Source organism: Danio rerio, chromosome 14 (genome assembly GCF_049306965.1).
Source record: "Danio rerio strain Tuebingen ecotype United States chromosome 14, GRCz12tu, whole genome shotgun sequence".
Taxonomy (NCBI): Eukaryota; Metazoa; Chordata; class Actinopteri; order Cypriniformes; family Danionidae; genus Danio; species Danio rerio.
In genome coordinates, this window is record NC_133189.1 from 12130507 (window position 1) to 12147646 (window position 17140).

A 17140-nucleotide genomic window follows, 5' to 3' on the forward strand; every position below is an offset into this window, starting at 1 on the left:
GAGCATCCTGACTGGCTGTATCACCACCTGGTATGGTAACAGCACCAGCGGCAATCGCAAAGGCCTGCATTGGATTGTGCGAACTGCTGGATGTGTAGTAGGAGTTGAGCCTCCCTCCATCCCTCCAGAACATCTACACCACGCAGTGCATGAGGAAAGCCAAGAGAATCATCAGCGACTCTATCCACCCAAGCCATAGACTTTTCTCTCTGCTGCCTTCAGGCAGACGGTTCCGCAGAATCCGGTCACGCACCAGCCGACTGAAGGAAGGCTTCTTCCCTCAGACCATAAGGCCGTTGAACACTTAACACACCTCACACAAACTCTTCCATACCCCTCAGTGCACACCATCAATATGTAGCATGCACTACACTTTAACCAATCCATACTTGAAACAATACTGTCTTCAGCTATGGGTACACCTATTCATTGTACATATCGCTGTCAACACTGCCAATTTTACATTGTCCTGTTTTTTGGAAGTGTGCTGTTGTATGTTGTTGTATTCTGCACTGTCTCTGTGTTGCTCTATTTGTATTTTGCTCTGCCTCGAGCCAGCAGCTAAGCTTTTATTCATCATAGCACACGTGCTGCTGATGATGTGACAATAAATGTGATTTGATTTAGTTTTCTTTATTTGTTTTACTTATTTATTCCATTGTTGTTAAGAAATGTCAAGGAATTTAGTTGTATAAGAAAAGTGTACATGCTGGTTCTTCTTAGTAAAAAAAAAATAATAATAATAGTAAAAACGTAAAATTGCTTATTTTTGTTAGCATTTTTATACATGCTTTATCATTTCCACACAAATGATGGCAGTTAAATCCTCACAACAAGTTAGCATGACATATCGGAGGATTTTGAAAAAACAAAGCAATTGTTATTGGATTTAATATATAGTGTTCAGTTTTTCTAAAAGCGACATTTAGGTTCTCGACTTTTGGAAGATTTTGAAGATGTGTTACAGTTGCCACTTTTGTCAGTACCACACTTTTTTTCTGCCAACGACAAAAAAAAAAAAAAAAAAAAAAAGGCAGCGTGGTGCGATTTTGGAATGTAAAATGGCGTTCGGTGTGATCGGACTACTTTTACCGAAAGTTTATCATATGCTGAAGAATACTAGCTGTGCAGATAGCTCATGGGTTTGTTTCGAAGCTTTGAAAGGCTATTTTCACCCATCACTACCATAATAATAATGTTTTGTTTAATGTGATATTTCTTTAGGATGTGGTTTCCACGAAATATGTATTTCTATTTTCCCTTTGCTGCTTTTATTCACGTCATATTAATCTCAACTTTTGGTTAGTTTTCTACCAATAGATTTTCCTTCAGTAAATATTCTTGGATTAACATTCTAGTGGTTGAATCGTAGACTTAAGTTTATTTTTACTCTATGCAGTAACATTTTTGGCATACACAATCTAGATGCACGTTGTTAAAATCTACACCTACATCGCAGTTCCTTTGTCAAGAACAGCAGAGCTTTAGTTATCAAATTCAATATAGATCATGCTTTCTCAAGCAATACGATATCCAGCCTTGCTAGCACCGTCGACAAGACCTATTGAAGAGCATTCTTAGATGATTCAGTCTGATATTAACAATTTTATCTTGAGCCACTCTGCTCATACTCTTTTCCTCCTCTGTTGTGAGACACAACGAGGAACATTCATCAATGATCCAGAGCACATGAATTGAATCATCTCTCTGCATCTGATTCACGCTAAGAAAAGAGCATCAAGAATCATCATCGTGGTTTGGGAGACTCATCACTTTAGAAACACATTTCCTAGTTAAGAACTATAGAAATGATCCCTGAAAGTATAGTCTTAACTTCCCAACTGCAGAAGGAGCTGGAGTCGCTTCCGACCCTCACGGTCTTAGTGACGGTTACTTCAACACAAGCACTCACTCACATGCACGAAACAGTGATTAGAAAAGTAACACCTGCAACGTTTTTTGTCTTTAAAAATGATGTACGCTTAAAATATGTGAACACTTTGAACACATGCAGCTGTAAAAATGCATTTAATAACTCTTGTTAATAACTAAAGTTGGTAAATTGTGCGTAATCTATTTGTATGTAATTTGATAATTATGTACCCTCTTCTCTGTGTTTTTTTTCTTTCTTTTCTTTTTCTTTGGTGGTGGGCCTTACCGCCAATATTGATGAGACGACCTACAGAGAGGAGGTGCACACTCTGACGCAGCGGTGTCAGGAAAACCACCTCTCGCTCAACACCAGCAAAACCAAGAAGCTGGTGGTGTATTTCAGGAGATAGAAGAAAGCACACACTCATATCGCCATCAACGGGACGCCAGTAGAGAGAGTCAGCACTTTCAAGTTTCTTGGAATCCACATCGCTGAGGATTTGACATGGACTGCTCACACAAACTCCGTGCTGAGAAAGGCACAACAACGCCTCTTCTTCCTCGGGCGTTTCAAGAGATTTGGAATGAGCCCCCATATTCTCCGCACGTTCTACACCTGGATTGTGGAGAGCATCCTGACTAGCTGTATCACCACCTGGTATGTTAACAGCACCAGCGGCAATCGCAAAGGCCTGCATTGGATTGTGCGAACTGCTGGATGCGTAGTAGGAGTTGAGCCTCCCTCCCTCCCTCCAGAACATCTACACCACGCAGTGCATGAGGAAAGCCAAGAGAATCATCAACGACTCTATCCACCCAAGCCATAGACTTTTCTCTCTTCTTGCCTTCAGGCAGACGGTTCCGCAGAATCCGGTCACGCACCAGCCGACTGAAGGAAGGCTTCTTCCCTCAGACCATAAGGCCGTTGAACACTTAACACACCTCACACAGACTCTTCCATACCCCTCAGTGCACACCATCAATATGTAGCATGCACTGCACTTTAACCAATCCATACTTGAAACAATACTGTCTTCAGCTATGGGTACACCTATTCGTTGTACATATCGCTGTCAACACTGCCAATTTTACATTGTCCTGTTTTTTGGAAGTGTGCTGTTGTATGTTGTTGTATTCTGCACTGTCTCTGTGTTGCTCTATTTGTATTTTGCTCTGTCTCGAGCCAGCAGCTAAGCTTTTATTCATCATAGCACACGTGCTGCTGATGATGTGACAATAAATGTGATTTGATTTATTTTTCTTTATTTGTTTTACTTATTTATTCCATTGTTGTTAAGAAATGTCAAGTAATTTAGTTGTATAAGAAAAGTGTACATGCTGGTTCTTCTTAGTAAAAAAAAAATAATAATAATAGTAAAAACGTAAAATTGCTTATTTTTGTTAGCATTTTTATACATGCTTTATCATTTCCACACAAATAATGGCAGTTAAATCCTCACAAGTTAGCATGACATATCGGAGGATTTTGAAAAAACAAAGCAATTGTTATTGGATTTAATATATAGTGTTCAGTATTTCTAAAAGCGACATTTAGGTTCTCGACTTTTGGAAGATTTTGAAGATGTGTTACAGTTGCCACTTTTGTCAGTACCACACTTTTTTTCTGCCAACGACAAAAAAAAAAAAAAAAAAGGCAGCGTGGTTCGATTTTGGAATGTAAAATGGCGTTCGGTGTGATCGGACCACTTTTACCGAAAGTTTATCATATGCTGAAGAATACTAGCTGTGCAGATAGCTCATGGGTTTGTTTCGAAGCTTTGAAAGGCTATTTTCACCCATCACTACCATAATAATAATGTTTTGTTTAATGTGATATTTCTTTAGGATGTGGTTTCCACGAAATATGTATTTCTATTTTCCCTTTGCTGCTTTTATTCACGTCATATTAATCTCAACTTTTGGTTCGTTTTCTACCAATAGATTTTCCTTCAGTAAATATTCTTGGATTAACATTCTAGTGGTTAAATCGTAGACTTAAGTTTATTTTTACTCTATGCAGTAACATTTTTGGCATACACAATCTAGATGCACGTTGTTAAAATCTACACCTACATCGCAGTTCCTTTGTCAAGAACAGCAGAGCTTTAGTTTTCAAATTCAACATAGATCATGCTTTCTCAAGCAACACGATATCCAGCCTTGCTAGCACCGTCGACAAGACTTATTGAAGAGCATTCTTAGATGATTCAGTCTGATATTAACAATTTTATCTTGAGCCACTCTGCTCATACTCTTTTCCTCCTCTGTTGTGACACAACGAGGAACATTCATCAATGATCCAGAGCACATGAATTGAATCATCTCTCTGCATCTGATTCATGCTAAGAAAAGAGTATCAAGAATCATCATCGTGGTTTGGGAGACTCATCACTTTAGAAACACATTTCCTAGTTAAGAACTATAGAAATGATCCCTGAAAGTATAGCCTTAACTTCCCAACTGCAGAAGGAGCTGTAGTCACTTCCGACCCTCACGGTCTTAGTGACGGTTACTTCAACACAAGCACTCACTCACATGCACAAAACAGTGATTAGAAAAGTAACACCTGCAACGTTTTTTGTCTTTAAAAATGATGTACGCTTAAAATATGTGAACACTTTGAACACATGCAGCTGTAAAAATGCATTTAATAACTCTTGTTAATAACTAAAGTTGGTAAATTGTGCGTAATCTATTTGTATGTCATTTGATAATTATGTACCCTCTTCTCTGTGTTTTTTTTCTTTCTTTTCTTTTTCTTTGGTGGTGGGCCTTACCGCCAATAATGATGAGACGACCTACAGAGAGGAGGTGCACACTCTGACGCAGAGGTGTCAGGAAAACCACCTCTCGCTCAACACCAGCAAAACCAAGAAGCTGGTGGTGGATTTCAGGAGATAGAAGAAAGCACACACTCTTATCGCCATCAACGAGACACCAGTAGAGAGAGTCAGCACTTTCAAGTATCTTGGACTCCACATCGCTGAGGATTTGACATGGACTGCTCACACAAACTCCGTGCTGAGAAAGGCACAACAACGCCTCTTCTTCCTCGGGCGTTTCAAGAGATTTGGAATGAGCCCCCATATTCTCCGCACGTTCTACACCTGGATTGTGGAGAGCATCCTGACTAGCTGTATCACCACCTGGTATGGTAACAGCACCAGCGGCAATCGCAAAGGCCTGCATTGGATTGTGCGAACTGCTGGATGCGTAGTAGGAGTTGAGCCTCCCTCCCTCCCTCCAGAACATCTACACCACGCAGTGCATGAGGAAAGCCAAGAGAATCATCAGCGACTCTATCCACCCAAGCCATAGACTTTTCTCTCTGCTGCCTTCAGGCAGATGGTTCCGCAGAATCCGGTCACGCATCAGCCGACTGAAGGAAGGCTTCTTCCCTCAGACCATAAGGCCGTTGAACACTTAACACACCTCACACAGACTCTTCCATACCCCTCAGTGCACACCATCAATATGTAGCATGCACTACACTTTAACCAATCCATACTTGAAACAATACTGTCTTCAGCTATGGGTACACCTATTCATTGTACATATCGCTGTCAACACTGCCAATTTTACATTGTCCTGTTTTTTGGAAGTGTGCTGTTGTATGTTGTTGTATTCTGCACTGTCTCTGTGTTGCTCTATTTGTATTTTGCTCTGTCTCGAGCCAGCAGCTAAGCTTTTATTCATCATAGCACACGTGCTGCTGATGATGTGACAATAAATGTGATTTGATTTATTTTTCTTTATTTGTTTTACTTATTTATTCCATTGTTGTTAAGAAATGTCAAGTAATTTAGTTGTATAAGAAAAGTGTACATGCTGGTTCTTCTTAGTAAAAAAAAATAACAATAATAATAGTAAAAACGTAAAATTGCTTATTTTTGTTAGCATTTTTATACATGCTTTATCATTTCCACACAAATGATGGCAGTTAAATCCTCACAACAGGTTAGCATGACATATCGGAGGATTTTGAAAAAACAAAGCAATTGTTATTGGATTTAATATATAGTGTTCAGTTTTTCTAAAAGCGACATTTAGGTTCTCGACTTTTGGAAGATTTTAAAGATGTGTTACAGTTGCCACTTTTGTCAGTACCACACTTTTTTTCTGCCAACGACAAAAAAAAAAAAAAAAAAAAAAGGCAGCGTGGTGCGATTTTGGAATGTAAAATCGCGTTCGGTGTGATCGGACCACTTTTACCGAAAGTTTATCATATGCTGAAGAATACTAGCTGTGCAGACAGCTCATGGGTTTGTTTCGAAGCTTTGAAAGGCTATTTTCACCCATCACTACCATAATAATAATGTTTTGTTTAATGTGATATTTCTTTAGGATGTGGTTTCCACGAAATATGTATTTCTATTTTCCCTTTGCTGCTTTTATTCACGTCATATTAATCTCAACTTTTGGTTCGTTTTCTACCAATAGATTTTCCTTCAGTAAACATTCTTGGATTAACATTCTAGTGGTTAAATCGTAGACTTAAGTTTATTTTTACTCTATGCAGTAACATTTTTGGCATATACAATCTAGATGCACGTTGTTAAAATCTACACCTACATCGCAGTTCCTTTGTCAAGAACAGCAGAGCTTTAGTTGTCAAATTCAACATAGATCATGCTTTCTCAAGCAACACGATATCCAGCCTTGCTAGCACTGTCGACAAGACTTATTGAAGAGCATTCTTAGATGATTCAGTCTGATATTAACAATTTTATCTTGAGCCACTCTGCTCATACTCTTTTCCTCCTCTGTTGTGAGCCACAACGAGGAATATTCATCAATGATCCAGAACACATGAATTGAATCATCTCTCTGCATCTGATTCACGCTAAGAAAAGAGTATCAAGAATCATCATCGAGGTTTGGGAGACTCATCACTTTAGAAACACATTTCCTAGTTAAGAACTATAGAAATGATCCCTGAAAGTATAGTCTTAACTTCCCAACTGCAGAAGGAGCTGGAGTCGCTTCCGACCCTCACGGTCTTAGTGACGGTTACTTCAACACAAGCACTCACTCACATGCACGAAACAGTGATTAGAAAAGTAACACCTGCAACGTTTTTTGTCTTTAAAAATGATGTACGCTTAAAATATGTGAACACTTTGAACACATGCAGCTGTAAAAATGCATTTAATAACTCTTGTTAATAACTAAAGTTGGTAAATTGTGCGTAATCTATTTGTATGTAATTTGATAATTATGTACCCTCTTCTCTGTGTTTTTTTTCTTTCTTTTCTTTTTCTTTGGTGGTGGGCCTTACCGCCAATAATGATGAGACGACCTACAGAGAGGAGGTGCACACTCTGACGCAGCGGTGTCAGGAAAACCAAGAAGCTGGTGGTGGATTTCAGGAGATAGAAGAAAGCACACACTCTTATCGCCATCGACGGGACGCCAGTAGAGAGAGTCAGCACTTTCAAGTTTCTTGGACTCCACATCGTTGAGGATTTGACATGGACTGCTCACACAAACTCCGTGCTGAGAAAGGCACAACAACGTCTCTTCTTCCTCGGGCGTTTCAAGAGATTTGGAATGAGCCCCCATATTCTCCGCACGTTCTACACCTGGATTGTGGAGAGCATCCTGACTGGCTGTATCACCACCTGGTATGGTAACAGCACCAGCGGCAATCGCAAAGGCCTGCATTGGATTGTGCGAACTGCTGGATGCGTAGTAGGAGTTGAGCCTCCCTCCCTCCAGAACATCTACACCACGCAGTGCATGAGGAAAGCCAAGAGAATCATCAACGACTCTATCCACCCAAGCCATAGACTTTTCTCTCTTCTTGCCTTCAGGCAGACGGTTCCGCAGAATCCGGTCACGCACCAGCCGACTGAAGGAAGGCTTCTTCCCTCAGACCATAAGGCCGTTGAACACTTAACACACCTCACACAGACTCTTCCATACCCCTCAGTGCACACCATCAATATGTAGCATGCACTGCACTTTAACCAATCCATACTTGAAACAATACTGTCTTCAGCTATGGGTACACCTATTCATTGTACATATCGCTGTCAACACTGCCAATTTTACATTGTCCTGTTTTTTGGAAGTGTGCTGTTGTATGTTGTTGTATTCTGCACTGTCTCTGTGTTGCTCTATTTGTATTTTGCTCTGTCTCGAGCCAGCAGCTAAGCTTTTATTCATCATAGCACACGTGCTGCTGATGATGTGACAATAAATGTGATTTGATTTAGTTTTCTTTATTTGTTTTACTTATTTATTCCATTGTTGTTAAGAAATGTCAAGGAATTTAGTTGTATAAGAAAAGTGTACATGCTGGTTCTTCTTAGTAAAAAAAAAAAATAATAATAGTAAAAACGTAAAATTGCTTATTTTTGTTAGCATTTTTATACATGCTTTATCATTTCCACACAAATGATGGCAGTTAAATCCTCACAACAAGTTAGCATGACATATCGGAGGATTTTGAAAAAACAAAGCAATTGTTATTGGATTTAATATATAGTGTTCAGTTTTTCTAAAAGCGACATTTAGGTTCTCGACTTTTGGAAGATTTTGAAGATGTGTTACAGTTGCCACTTTTGTCAGTACCACACTTTTTTTCTGCCAACGACAAAAAAAAAAAAAAAAAAAAAAGGCAGCGTGGTGCGATTTTGGAATGTAAAATGGCGTTCGGTGTGATCGGACCACTTTTACCGAAAGTTTATCATATGCTGAAGAATACTAGCTGTGCAGATAGCTCATGGGTTTGTTTCGAAGCTTTGAAAGGCTATTTTCACCCATCACTACCATAATAATAATGTTTTGTTTAATGTGATATTTCTTTAGGATGTGGTTTCCACGAAATATGTATTTCTATTTTCCCTTTGCTGCTTTTATTCACGTCATATTAATCTCAACTTTTGGTTCGTTTTCTACCAATAGATTTTCCTTCAGTAAATATTCTTGGATTAACATTCTAGTGGTTGAATCGTAGACTTAAGTTTATTTTTACTCTATGCAGTAACATTTTTGGCATACACAATCTAGATGCACGTTGTTAAAATCTACACCTACATCGCAGTTCCTTTGTCAAGAACAGCAGAGCTTTAGTTATCAAATTCAATATAGATCATGCTTTCTCAAGCAATACGATATCCAGCCTTGCTAGCACCGTCGACAAGACCTATTGAAGAGCATTCTTAGATGATTCAGTCTGATATTAACAATTTTATCTTGAGCCACTCTGCTCATACTCTTTTCCTCCTCTGTTGTGAGACACAACGAGGAACATTCATCAATGATCCAGAGCACATGAATTGAATCATCTCTCTGCATCTGATTCACGCTAAGAAAAGAGCATCAAGAATCATCATCGTGGTTTGGGAGACTCATCACTTTAGAAACACATTTCCTAGTTAAGAACTATAGAAATGATCCCTGAAAGTATAGTCTTAACTTCCCAACTGCAGAAGGAGCTGGAGTCGCTTCCGACCCTCACGGTCTTAGTGACGGTTACTTCAACACAAGCACTCACTCACATGCACGAAACAGTGATTAGAAAAGTAACACCTGCAACGTTTTTTGTCTTTAAAAATGATGTACGCTTAAAATATGTGAACACTTTGAACACATGCAGCTGTAAAAATGCATTTAATAACTCTTGTTAATAACTAAAGTTGGTAAATTGTGCCTAATCTATTTGTATGTAATTTGATAATTATGTACCCTCTTCTCTGTGTTTTTTTTCTTTCTTTTCTTTTTCTTTGGTGGTGGGCCTTACCGCCAGTATTGATGAGACGACCTACAGAGAGGAGGTGCACACTCTGACGCAGCGGTGTCAGGAAAACCACCTCTCGCTCAACACCAGCAAAACCAAGAAGCTGGTGGTGTATTTCAGGAGATAGAAGAAAGCACACACTCATATCGCCATCAACGGGACGCCAGTAGAGAGAGTCAGCACTTTCAAGTTTCTTGGAATCCACATCGCTGAGGATTTGACATGGACTGCTCACACAAACTCCGTGCTGAGAAAGGCACAACAACGCCTCTTCTTCCTCGGGCGTTTCAAGAGATTTGGAATGAGCCCCCATATTCTCCGCACGTTCTACACCTGGATTGTGGAGAGCATCCTGACTAGCTGTATCACCACCTGGTATGTTAACAGCACCAGCGGCAATCGCAAAGGCCTGCATTGGATTGTGCGAACTGCTGGATGCGTAGTAGGAGTTGAGCCTCCCTCCCTCCCTCCAGAACATCTACACCACGCAGTGCATGAGGAAAGCCAAGAGAATCATCAGCGACTCTATCCACCCAAGCCATAGACTTTTCTCTCTGCTGCCTTCAGGCAGACGGTTCCGCAGAATCCGGTCACGCACCAGCCGACTGAAGGAAGGCTTCTTCCCTCAGACCATAAGGCCGTTGAACACTTAACACACCTCACACAGACTCTTCCATACCCCTCAGTGCACACCATCAATATGTAGCATGCACTACACTTTAACCAATCCATACTTGAAACAATACTGTCTTCAGCTATGGGTATACCTATTCGTTGTACATATCGCTGTCAACACTGCCAATTTTACATTGTCCTGTTTTTTGGAAGTGTGCTGTTGTATGTTGTTGTATTCTGCACTGTCTCTGTGTTGCTCTATTTGTATTTTGCTCTGTCTCGAGCCAGCAGCTAAGCTTTTATTCATCATAGCACACGTGCTGCTGATGATGTGACAATAAATGTGATTTGATTTATTTTTCTTTATTTGTTTTACTTATTTATTCCATTGTTGTTAAGAAATGTCAAGTAATTTAGTTGTATAAGAAAAGTGTACATGCTGGTTCTTCTTAGTAAAAAAAAAATAATAATAATAGTAAAAACGTAAAATTGCTTATTTTTGTTAGCATTTTTATACATGCTTTATCATTTCCACACAAATGATGGCAGTTAAATCCTCACAAGTTAGCATGACATATCGGAGGATTTTGAAAAAACAAAGCAATTGTTATTGGATTTAATATATAGTGTTCAGTATTTCTAAAAGCGACATTTAGGTTCTCGACTTTTGGAAGATTTTGAAGATGTGTTACAGTTGCCACTTTTGTCAGTACCACACTTTTTTTCTGCCAACGACAAAAAAAAAAAAAAAAAAGGCAGCGTGGTTCGATTTTGGAATGTAAAATGGCGTTCGGTGTGATCGGACCACTTTTACCGAAAGTTTATCATATGCTGAAGAATACTAGCTGTGCAGATAGCTCATGGGTTTGTTTCGAAGCTTTGAAAGGCTATTTTCACCCATCACTACCATAATAATAATGTTTTGTTTAATGTGATATTTCTTTAGGATGTGGTTTCCACGAAATATGTATTTCTATTTTCCCTTTGCTGCTTTTATTCACGTCATATTAATCTCAACTTTTGGTTCGTTTTCTACCAATAGATTTTCCTTCAGTAAATATTCTTGGATTAACATTCTAGTGGTTAAATCGTAGACTTAAGTTTATTTTTACTCTATGCAGTAACATTTTTGGCATACACAATCTAGATGCACGTTGTTAAAATCTACACCTACATCGCAGTTCCTTTGTCAAGAACAGCAGAGCTTTAGTTTTCAAATTCAACATAGATCATGCTTTCTCAAGCAACACGATATCCAGCCTTGCTGGCACCGTCGACAAGACTTATTGAAGAGCATTCTTAGATGATTCAGTCTGATATTAATAATTTTATCTTGAGCCACTCTGCTCATACTCTTTTCCTCCTCTGTTGTGAGACACAACGAGGAACATTCATCAATGATCCAGAGCACATGAATTGAATCATCTCTCTGCATCTGATTCACGCTAAGAAAAGAGCATCAAGAATCATCATCGTGGTTTGGGAGACTCATCACTTTAGAAACACATTTCCTAGTTAAGAACTATAGAAATGATCCCTGAAAGTATAGTCTTAACTTCCCAACTGCAGAAGGAGCTGGAGTCGCTTCCGACCCTCACGGTCTTAGTGACGGTTACTTCAACACAAGCACTCACTCACATGCACGAAACAGTGATTAGAAAAGTAACACCTGCAACGTTTTTTGTCTTTAAAAATGATGTACGCTTAAAATATGTGAACACTTTGAACACATGCAGCTGTAAAAATGCATTTAATAACTCTTGTTAATAACTAAAGTTGGTAAATTGTGCCTAATCTATTTGTATGTAATTTGATAATTATGTACCCTCTTCTCTGTGTTTTTTTTCTTTCTTTTCTTTTTCTTTGGTGGTGGGCCTTACCGCCAATATTGATGAGACGACCTACAGAGAGGAGGTGCACACTCTGACGCAGCGGTGTCAGGAAAACCACCTCTCGCTCAACACCAGCAAAACCAAGAAGCTGGTGGTGTATTTCAGGAGATAGAAGAAAGCACACACTCATATCGCCATCAACGGGACGCCAGTAGAGAGAGTCAGCACTTTCAAGTTTCTTGGAATCCACATCGCTGAGGATTTGACATGGACTGCTCACACAAACTCCGTGCTGAGAAAGGCACAACAACGCCTCTTCTTCCTCGGGCGTTTCAAGAGATTTGGAATGAGCCCCCATATTCTCCGCACGTTCTACACCTGGATTGTGGAGAGCATCCTGACTAGCTGTATCACCACCTGGTATGTTAACAGCACCAGCGGCAATCGCAAAGGCCTGCATTGGATTGTGCGAACTGCTGGATGCGTAGTAGGAGTTGAGCCTCCCTCCCTCCCTCCAGAACATCTACACCATGCAGTGCATGAGGAAAGCCAAGAGAATCATCAGCGACTCTATCCACCCAAGCCATAGACTTTTCTCTCTGCTGCCTTCAGGCAGACGGTTCCGCAGAATCCGGTCACGCACCAGCCGACTGAAGGAAGGCTTCTTCCCTCAGACCATAAGGCCGTTGAACACTTAACACACCTCACACAGACTCTTCCATACCCCTCAGTGCACACCATCAATATGTAGCATGCACTACACTTTAACCAATCCATACTTGAAACAATACTGTCTTCAGCTATGGGTATACCTATTCGTTGTACATATCGCTGTCAACACTGCCAATTTTACATTGTCCTGTTTTTTGGAAGTGTGCTGTTGTATGTTGTTGTATTCTGCACTGTCTCTGTGTTGCTCTATTTGTATTTTGCTCTGTCTCGAGCCAGCAGCTAAGCTTTTATTCATCATAGCACACGTGCTGCTGATGATGTGACAATAAATGTGATTTGATTTATTTTTCTTTATTTGTTTTACTTATTTATTCCATTGTTGTTAAGAAATGTCAAGTAATTTAGTTGTATAAGAAAAGTGTACATGCTGGTTCTTCTTAGTAAAAAAAAAATAATAATAATAGTAAAAACGTAAAATTGCTTATTTTTGTTAGCATTTTTATACATGCTTTATCATTTCCACACAAATGATGGCAGTTAAATCCTCACAAGTTAGCATGACATATCGGAGGATTTTGAAAAAACAAAGCAATTGTTATTGGATTTAATATATAGTGTTCAGTATTTCTAAAAGCGACATTTAGGTTCTCGACTTTTGGAAGATTTTGAAGATGTGTTACAGTTGCCACTTTTGTCAGTACCACACTTTTTTTCTGCCAACGACAAAAAAAAAAAAAAAAAGGCAGCGTGGTTCGATTTTGGAATGTAAAATGGCGTTCGGTGTGATCGGACCACTTTTACCGAAAGTTTATCATATGCTGAAGAATACTAGCTGTGCAGATAGCTCATGGGTTTGTTTCGAAGCTTTGAAAGGCTATTTTCACCCATCACTACCATAATAATAATGTTTTGTTTAATGTGATATTTCTTTAGGATGTGGTTTCCACGAAATATGTATTTCTATTTTCCCTTTGCTGCTTTTATTCACGTCATATTAATCTCAACTTTTGGTTCGTTTTCTACCAATAGATTTTCCTTCAGTAAATATTCTTGGATTAACATTCTAGTGGTTAAATCGTAGACTTAAGTTTATTTTTACTCTATGCAGTAACATTTTTGGCATACACAATCTAGATGCATGTTGTTAAAATCTACACCTACATCGCAGTTCCTTTGTCAAGAACAGCAGAGCTTTAGTTTTCAAATTCAACATAGATCATGCTTTCTCAAGCAACACGATATCCAGCCTTGCTGGCACCGTCGACAAGACTTATTGAAGAGCATTCTTAGATGATTCAGTCTGATATTAATAATTTTATCTTGAGCCACTCTGCTCATACTCTTTTCCTCCTCTGTTGTGAGACACAACGAGGAACATTCATCAATGATCCAGAGCACATGAATTGAATCATCTCTCTGCATCTGATTCATGCTAAGAAAAGAGTATCAAGAATCATCATCGTGGTTTGGGAGACTCATCACTTTAGAAACACATTTCCTAGTTAAGAACTATAGAAATGATCCCTGAAAGTATAGTCTTAACTTCCCAACTGCAGAAGGAGCTGTAGTCACTTCCGACCCTCACGGTCTTAGTGACGGTTACTTCAACACAAGCACTCACTCACATGCACAAAACAGTGATTAGAAAAGTAACACCTGCAACGTTTTTTGTCTTTAAAAATGATGTACGCTTAAAATATGTGAACACTTTGAACACATGCAGCTGTAAAAATGCATTTAATAACTCTTGTTAATAACTAAAGTTGGTAAATTGTGCGTAATGTATTTGTATGTCATTTGATAATTATGTACCCTCTTCTCTGTGTTTTTTTTCTTTCTTTTCTTTTTCTTTGGTGGTGGGCCTTACCGCCAATAATGATGAGACGACCTACAGAGAGGAGGTGCACACTCTGACGCAGAGGTGTCAGGAAAACCACCTCTCGCTCAACACCAGCAAAACCAAGAAGCTGGTGGTGGATTTCAGGAGATAGAAGAAAGCACACACTCTTATCGCCATCAACGAGACACCAGTAGAGAGAGTCAGCACTTTCAAGTATCTTGGACTCCACATCGCTGAGGATTTGACATGGACTGCTCACACAAACTCCGTGCTGAGAAAGGCACAACAACGCCTCTTCTTCCTCGGGCGTTTCAAGAGATTTGGAATGAGCCCCCATATTCTCCGCACGTTCTACACCTGGATTGTGGAGAGCATCCTGACTGGCTGTATCACCACCTGGTATGGTAACAGCACCAGCGGCAATCGCAAAGGCCTGCATTGGATTGTGCGAACTGCTGGATGTGTAGTAGGAGTTGAGCCTCCCTCCATCCCTCCAGAACATCTACACCACGCAGTGCATGAGGAAAGCCAAGAGAATCATCAGCGACTCTATCCACCCAAGCCATAGACTTTTCTCTCTGCTGCCTTCAGGCAGACGGTTCCGCAGAATCCGGTCACGCACCAGCCGACTGAAGGAAGGCTTCTTCCCTCAGACCATAAGGCCGTTGAACACTTAACACACCTCACACAAACTCTTCCATACCCCTCAGTGCACACCATCAATATGTAGCATGCACTACACTTTAACCAATCCATACTTGAAACAATACTGTCTTCAGCTATGGGTACACCTATTCATTGTACATATCGCTGTCAACACTGCCAATTTTACATTGTCCTGTTTTTTGGAAGTGTGCTGTTGTATGTTGTTGTATTCTGCACTGTCTCTGTGTTGCTCTATTTGTATTTTGCTCTGTCTCGAGCCAGCAGCTAAGCTTTTATTCATCATAGCACACGTGCTGCTGATGATGTGACAATAAATGTGATGATTTATTTTTCTTTATTTGTTTTACTTATTTATTCCATTGTTGTTAAGAAATGTCAAGTAATTTAGTTGTATAAGAAAAGTGTACATGCTGGTTCTTCTTAGTAAAAAAAAAAATAATAATAATAGTAAAAACGTAAAATTGCTTATTTTTGTTAGCATTTTTATACATGCTTTATCATTTCCACACAAATGATGGCAGTTAAATCCTCACAACAAGTTAGCATGACATATCGGAGGATTTTGAAAAAACAAAGCAATTGTTATTGGATTTAATATATAGTGTTCAGTTTTTCTAAAAGCGACATTTAGGTTCTCGACTTTTGGAAGATTTTGAAGATGTGTTACAGTTGCCACTTTTGTCAGTACCACACTTTTTTTCTGCCAACGACAAAAAAAAAAAAAAAAAAAAGGCAGCGTGGTGCGATTTTGGAATGTAAAATGGCGTTCGGTGTGATCGGACCACTTTTACCGAAAGTTTATCATATGCTGAAGAATACTAGCTGTGCAGATAGCTCATGGGTTTGTTTCGAAGCTTTGAAAGGCTATTTTCACCCATCACTACCATAATAATAATGTTTTGTTTAATGTGATATTTCTTTAGGATGTGGTTTCCACGAAATATGTATTTCTATTTTCCCTTTGCTGCTTTTATTCACGTCATATTAATCTCAACTTTTGGTTCGTTTTCTACCAATAGATTTTCCTTCAGTAAATATTCTTGGATTAACATTCTAGTGGTTGAATCGTAGACTTAAGTTTATTTTTACTCTATGCAGTAACATTTTTGGCATACACAATCTAGATGCACGTTGTTAAAATCTACACCTACATCGCAGTTCCTTTGTCAAGAACAGCAGAGCTTTAGTTATCAAATTCAACATAGATCATGCTTTCTCAAGCAACACGATATCCAGCCTTGCTAGCACCGTCGACAAGACCTATTGAAGAGTATTCTTAGATGATTCAGTCTGATATTAACAATTTTATCTTGAGCCACTCTGCTCATACTCTTTTCCTCCTCTGTTGTGAGACACAACGAGGAACATTCATCAATGATCCAGAGCACATGAATTGAATCATCTCTCTGCATCTGATTCACGCTAAGAAAAGAGTATCAAGAATCATCATCGTGGTTTGGGAGACTCATCACTTTAGAAACACATTTCCTAGTTAAGAACTATAGAAATGATCCCTGAAAGTATAGTCTTAACTTCCCAACTGCAGAAGGAGCTGGAGTCACTTCCGACCCTCACGGTCTTAGTGACGGTTACTTCAACACAAGCACTCACTCACATGCACGAAACAGTGATTAGAAAAGTAACACCTGCAACGTTTTTTGTCTTTAAAAATGATGTACGCTTAAAATATGTGAACACTTTGAACACATGCAGCTGTAAAAATGCATTTAATAACTCTTGTTAATAACTAAAGTTGGTAAATTGTGCGTAATCTATTTGTATGTAATTTGATAATTATGTACCCTCTTCTCTGTGTTTTTTTTCTTTCTTTTCTTTTTCTTTGGTGGTGGGCCTTACCGCCAATAATGATGAGACGACCTACAGAGAGGAGGTGCACAC

General features: G+C 39.2%; 1 long non-coding RNA gene and 7 other non-coding genes across 8 annotated transcripts; 1 reads left to right on the plus strand and 7 right to left on the minus strand.

Moving 5' to 3' along the window:
- Nucleotides 1-1615: 1615 nt before the first annotated feature.
- LOC141377712 (small nucleolar RNA U3) lies at nt 1616-1831 on the minus strand. Its single transcript, XR_012390274.1, has one exon. It is a non-coding gene; the product is annotated as a small nucleolar RNA U3 (small nucleolar RNA).
- LOC141377475 (uncharacterized) lies at nt 1766-8094 on the plus strand. Its single transcript, XR_012389636.1, has 2 exons — nt 1766-5578; nt 7720-8094. It is a non-coding gene; the product is annotated as an uncharacterized lncRNA (long non-coding RNA).
- Nucleotides 4109-4322, minus strand: LOC141377718 (small nucleolar RNA U3). The gene has a single exon (XR_012390280.1). It is a non-coding gene; the product is annotated as a small nucleolar RNA U3 (small nucleolar RNA).
- LOC141377723 (small nucleolar RNA U3) lies at nt 6608-6823 on the minus strand. The gene has a single exon (XR_012390285.1). It is a non-coding gene; the product is annotated as a small nucleolar RNA U3 (small nucleolar RNA).
- Nucleotides 8095-9076: 982 nt separating the features above from the next.
- Nucleotides 9077-9292, minus strand: LOC137487640 (small nucleolar RNA U3). The gene has a single exon (XR_011006290.2). It is a non-coding gene; the product is annotated as a small nucleolar RNA U3 (small nucleolar RNA).
- A 2276-nt stretch (nt 9293-11568) lies between these two features.
- LOC137487639 (small nucleolar RNA U3) lies at nt 11569-11784 on the minus strand. Its single transcript, XR_011006289.2, has one exon. It is a non-coding gene; the product is annotated as a small nucleolar RNA U3 (small nucleolar RNA).
- Nucleotides 11785-14059: 2275 nt separating this feature from the next.
- Nucleotides 14060-14275, minus strand: LOC137487652 (small nucleolar RNA U3). The gene has a single exon (XR_011006302.2). It is a non-coding gene; the product is annotated as a small nucleolar RNA U3 (small nucleolar RNA).
- Nucleotides 14276-16555: 2280 nt separating this feature from the next.
- LOC141377709 (small nucleolar RNA U3) lies at nt 16556-16771 on the minus strand. The gene has a single exon (XR_012390271.1). It is a non-coding gene; the product is annotated as a small nucleolar RNA U3 (small nucleolar RNA).
- Nucleotides 16772-17140: the final 369 nt, after the last annotated feature.